Raw genomic sequence first — 6,000 nt, 5'->3', positions numbered from 1 at the left:
AAAATTTTTGAATCTTGGGCACTGTTCTCTTGTAACTACTCTACAGTTTCTAAAAGCAGTTCTTGTCCAAAGCTAGAAGAGCTTAAGTCTTCTCAGATGAACATGTGAATGAATGGAGGGAGGTAAACAAAAAAGAAAATTTAAAAAGACAAGGTCTGATAGGGGAGCAGCTGGATAAGAAAATCAAAAAAGGAACAGTAATTTAAAGTTTGTTCCAGCTGTAATGTGGGCTATTCTGACCTTAAGGCAGCATCACATGGCATATTTCTGAGTCCATTCCTGAGGTATTCTGTTGTACTTATCTCTGTCTGTCTTATAGATCCATGCAATCTCTGGTATTAGGGGGTCATCTGGGTTTGGATCACACAGCAGTGAACAAATGGATAAAAGAACTTGAAAAATAGTTAAAGCAGGTGACCACTGTGATCTTAGAATATCAAAACAAATGTAGCCATTCCTGTTGATATTTTGATGATAAATTCTTATGGTAAATGCAACCTGGTTTGAAGGGATAGTCTGTAGGAAGATGAATTGTCAAAAAGAATACACCACCTTGATATGGGTTGTCATTAAGTCCCATAATTGTGACTTGTCAATGAAACATCATCCCCAACTGGACCTGCAGAACATTGTGCTGGGGGGTCATGGGCCAAATCACTAAGTTCCTTATTAATTCGTTTCAGCGCCATAGTCTGTGCTTTTCTTCTGGCTCCTCACTATCTTGGTGTCTGCTCAAAGGTCCGGCCCAAACTCTTGATTTTCCGGGCTGCTCGGAAGGGTTGCCTCTTTATCTCACACTGGTTCTGCCAGACATAGACGTAGAGGGGCTGGGGCGTCCCTCACGCTGTGGCCTCAGTCTCTTCCCTGCCCACCTGACAGCTGCTGCATCCCTGACCCTATGGTGCTCATGCACATGACATGAGGTGATGGTATTTTTCAATACTATCAAAAGGTTTGTTTTTGTTTTTTGGTTGCACCCGGCACCTTGTGGGATCTTAGTTCCCCAACCAGGAATTGAGCCTGGGCCTTGGGCAGAGTCTTAACCACTGGACCATGAGGGACTTCCCAAGGTTTGATTTTTTTCAAAATATAGAATTAGGGGCTTCCGTGGTGGCGCAGTGGTTGAGAGTCCGCCTGCCGATGCAGGGGACACAGGTTCGTGCCCCGGTCCGGGAAGATCCCACATGCCGTGGAGCGGCTGGGCCTGTGAGCCATGGCCGCTGAGCCTGCACGTCCGGAGCCTGTGCTCCGCAACGGCAGAGGCCACAACAGTGAGAGGCCCGCGTACCGAAAAAAAAAAAAAAAATATATATATATATATATATATATATATATAAAATTAGGCTTTTTATCTTGTGTCATGTAACCGTCTATTTCCTTACCACCAATTTATTTTAATTTTGGATTAAATAAATAATTTTCTTTTAATTTTCTTTTGTTTTGGATCTATCTCTCATGAGTTTCCCTAAACTCTTTTGGAACCTATAGGATTCTTTTTTTTTGGCCACACTGCACCATGGCTTGTGGGATTGCAGTTCCCTGACCAGAGATTGAACCCCGGCCTGGAATCCTAACCACTAGGCAACCAGGGAACTCTCTATAGGATTTTTATTTTATTTTATTTTATTTATTTTCATTTCATTTCATTTTTTTGGCTGCACTGCATGCAGCATGTGAGATCTTAATTCCCCAACCAGGGATGGAACCCATGCCCCCTGCAGTGGAAGCATGGAGTCTTAACTGGACCACCAGGGAAGTCCCCCAAATTGATTTTATTAAAATATAGTTGATTTACAATGTTGTGTTGGTCTCTGATGTACCGAAAAGTGACTCAGTTATATATATATATAATACATATATTCTTTTTCATATTCTTTTCCATTATGGTTTAATTACAGGATATTGAATATAGTTGCCTGTACTATATAGTAAGACTAATCCCAACTCCCAATCCCTCCCTCTCCCATTCCCCCTCCCCCTTGGCAACCACAAGTCTGTTCTCTGTGTCTGTGTGTCTGTTTCATAGATAAGTTCATTTGTGTCATATTTTAGACTTCACATATAAGTGATATCATATGGCATTTGTCTTACTCTTTCTGACTGACTTTAATTAGTAGGATAATCTCTAGGGCCATCCATGTTGCTGCATTATTTTATTGTTTTTTTATGGCTGAATAATATTCCATTGTATATATGTACCACATCTTCTTTATCCATTCATTTGTCAATGGACATTTAGGTTGCTTCCATGTCTTGGCTATTGTAAATAGTACTATTATGAACACAGTGGTGCCTGTATCTTTTCAAATTATGGTTTTGTCCAGATATATGCCCAGGAGTGGGATTGCTGGATCATATGGTAACTCTGTTTTTAGTTTTTTTTTTAAATTAATCTTTATTGGAGTATAGTTGCTTTACAATGTTGTGTTAGTTTCTTGCTGTGCAGCAAAGTGAATCAGTCATACGTATACATATATCCACTCTTCTAAAATTTATTTTTAATTTATTTTATTTTTTTATTATTATTTTTTAATGTGGCTGCCATTTCCTCAATTCTGGGAAAGGATCTTTTTTTTTTTTAATTTATTTATTTTTGGCTGCGCTGGGTCTTTGTTGCTGCACATGGGCTTTCTCTAGTTGTGGTGAGCGGGGGCTACTCTTCATTGTGGTGCGCAGGCTTCTCCTTGTGATGGCTTCTCTTGTTGTGGAGCATGGGCTCTAGGTGCACAGGCTTCAGTAGTTGTGCTGCACGGGCTTCGGTAGTTGTGGCTCGTGGGCTCTAGAGCACAGGCTTGGTAGTTGTGGCACACGGGCTTAGTTGCTCCGCAGCATGTGGGATCTTCCCAGACCAGGGCTCGAACCTGTGTCCCCTGCATTGGCAGGAGGATTCTTAACCACTGCACCACCAGGGAAAGCCCCCACTCTTTTTTTATATTTCCTTCCCGTTTAGGTCACCACAGAGCACTGAGTAGAGTTCCCTGTGCTGTACTATAGGTTCTCATTAGTTATCTAGTTTGTACATAGCAGTGTATATATGTCAGTCCCAGTCTCCCAATTCATCCCGCCCCCTTACCCCCTTGGTAACCATTCATTTGTTCTCTACATCTGTGACTCTACTTCTGCTTTGCAAATAATTTCATCTTTACCATTTTTCTAGATTCCACATGTAAGCAATATTATATGATATTTGTTTTTCTCTTTCTGACTTATCTCACTCTGTATGACAATCTCTCGGTCCATCCACGTCTCTGCAAATGGCACTATTTCGTTCCTTTTTAAGGCTGAGTAATATTCCATTGTATATATGTACCACATCTTCTTTATCCATTCCTCTGTTGATGGACATTTAGGTTGCTTCCATGTCCTGGCTATTGTAAATAGTGCTGCAGTAAACATCGGGGTGCATGCATCCTCTTTTTTTAAAAAAATTTTATTTATTTATCTATTCATTTATTTATTTTTGGCCGAGTTTGGTCTTTTGTTGCTGCATGCAGGCTTTTTCTAGTTGCGGCAAGTGGGGGCTACCCTTTGTTGCGGTGCACGGGCTTCTCATTGCGGTGGCTTCTCTTGTTGCGGAGCATGGGCTCTAGGCGCGTAGGCTTCAGTAGTTGTGGCATGTGGGCTCAGTAGTTGTGGCTCGCGGGCTCTAGAGTGCAGGCTCAGTAGTTGTGGCGCATGGGCTCAGTTGCTCCGCAGCATGTGGGATCCTCCCAGAGCAGGGTTGAACCCTTGTCCCCTGCACTGGCAGGCAGACTCCCAACCACTGTGCCACCAGGGAAGCCCGCATGCATCCTTTTGAATTATGTTTTTCTCTGGATATATGCCCAGGAGTGGGATTGCTGCGTCATATGGTAGCTCTATTTTTAATTTTTTAAGGAACCTCTGTACTGTTCTCCATAGTGGCTGTACCAATTTACATTCCCATCTCTGTATAGGAGGTGGATTTTTTACGTTCTTCAAGCTTCTAGAAGTTTCCTGTTGTGCTAATTCTCAGAGTTTGGCAAACAATTCCTTAGCCATATTTAATCACCCTTCTTTTTGGCACTTTCCCTTCTGCCTTTACATTCTCAACCTGAAGAAACCAGGCTTTTCCTGAAGAATATCTTTAACCTCTAATTCTATCTGCGGAGAATAGAAATACATGAAGCATTTCCTGTGGTTTGTAGAATTGGATCTCAAAATTAAGGTGCATATATATTGAACATATTCAGGTGCATTTTAAGCTTGTGAGCATATGAGAAAAATTTAGAGATTAGGGATTAACTGGTTTCTTTCTCCATCTTAATGCAAATAGTGGTGTTTTATCCCTGAGTTATGTCTAAGTGTTGCCAGTTTTTTCAGCATGATCATGCTGCCAACTACTTTCATTGTTTCCACTTTGCTGTGCTCCAGGGAAATGAGGCCAAGCTGAGAATTAGACTGGGATTTAATATCCCAGGGTTACAACTTACTTGCTTAATAACCTTGGACAAATCACAAAGGCCTCACTAGTCCTTTGTTTCCTTATCTGTGAAGTGGGGAATGATAGTACATACCTCTTAGTTTGGATGTGAAGATTCAGTGGGATCTCATGATCCACCTCGCTAGCACGGGGTGTAAGTTTGGCTTTTAAAATTTTCTAATTAATCACTAGAATCTCTACATGTCAATATGTTTGGGATCCCCTATTTAAAATCTCCTTTACAAATTTACTAAGAACTCTAGGTGCTTACTCTTCCGAAGGAGGCGCCTTCTCAACTCCAAATGGAGAGAAACTCAGAAAAGCCCAACCAGTCCACTGGTAGGCCCTGGTCTCAGCTGTTGTTGTTTTGTTGGGACCTGTTGAATAAATTGGTACTACTGAGGCCAGTGGGTCCTCACCCACTGCTGCCATGCCCCTTCTGGTCCAGATCCTTGCACACAACTTGGTGGTGCCCAGGCTTGGCCTCTCAAGGTTACTTCTCTTCTGGTTACATCCACATACTCAGTTGTGTGTCCTGTATCACCCTGTGACATCTGTGCCCAGACAACTGGATCCAGAGAAACTTGTCACCTGTCCAGACATCCCTTCCTTTCTGGATGTGTAATTAGATTTTATTTTCTACCAGTGGACCTCAGTTGTAATCATCCTAATTCATTTGAGAAATTCTGCTAACACTGAATTTCAAAAGGCAAGTGGCCAAGGACACCTTCCCCTTTGGAGACTCCTTAAGTCCACTTTGCAAATTTAGCCCCCTCCTCCAATCTATTAGAGCTGAGTACCAAGCAAATCACCAAAGTTCCTATCACTGTCATCTATCAGGAATGGCTTACTAAACCTAAATTTGTATAATTAAGAAGGGTCATTCAAGTGATTATTTCGGGAACAAAGGACTGCCAAGGGACTTTTTGACATTACCCAGACAGAAATAATCTGATACCTTCTTACTAAATAAGGTTAAAAAAAACACTTCTGCTTCACCAGACACAGCCACATATGTGTAAAGTACCTAGCATGCCTCTGTCACTTAGTAGGTGCTCAAAAAATGTTAGTGCTCTCCTTCCTCCATTTCTCCTCAGCTCGACCACCCCTCAGCATCATTTAGCTGGGAACATGTAGCTTTCCAGAGACCTAACCCACTCCTAAATGTTCATTTCTCTGCTTGGCTCTGTATGAACACAATATAGATGGTTCTGGGTAGCCTCCTGACAGGCTCACCAAGCTTAGTGTAGACATTGGCTTGTTCTCGGGCATAAAATAAGAATTGGTGGCAGCAGGTCCTCATGCCGACTTCTGATGACCTCCAGCAAGGTTCTACCTTCAGAGCTGCTTTTAGGGGGGTTTGCCTCAGGCAGTTTATACTTTCTGCAAATAGTTAGATTTCATTTTACACTTGTATTCAACTTGTTTTTAATACAGCAAACATGCCTGGAGCATTTTGTCATGGAAAATAATTTGCTAAATCCAAAAATAAACAATGCATAGCTAGTGTCCCTCCTTGTCCCACAAATATACTTCCTGCTTTCTGTGAGAAGGGGTGT

General features: G+C 41.9%; 1 pseudogene across 1 annotated transcript; it reads right to left on the bottom strand.

Moving 5' to 3' along the window:
- Positions 1 to 252: 252 nt before the first annotated feature.
- On the bottom strand, positions 253 to 689 carry LOC307186013 (ubiquitin-conjugating enzyme E2 D3-like; annotated as a pseudogene). Its single transcript has one exon. The product of its transcript is annotated as a ubiquitin-conjugating enzyme E2 D3-like (transcript).
- Positions 690 to 6,000: the final 5,311 nt, after the last annotated feature.

This window comes from Stenella coeruleoalba, assembly GCF_951394435.1.
Source record: "Stenella coeruleoalba genome assembly, chromosome: 4".
In the NCBI taxonomy this organism is placed as follows: Eukaryota; Metazoa; Chordata; class Mammalia; order Artiodactyla; family Delphinidae; genus Stenella; species Stenella coeruleoalba.
Note: the sequence above shows the minus strand (reverse complement) of the source record. Positions and strands in the feature narration are given on the sequence as shown.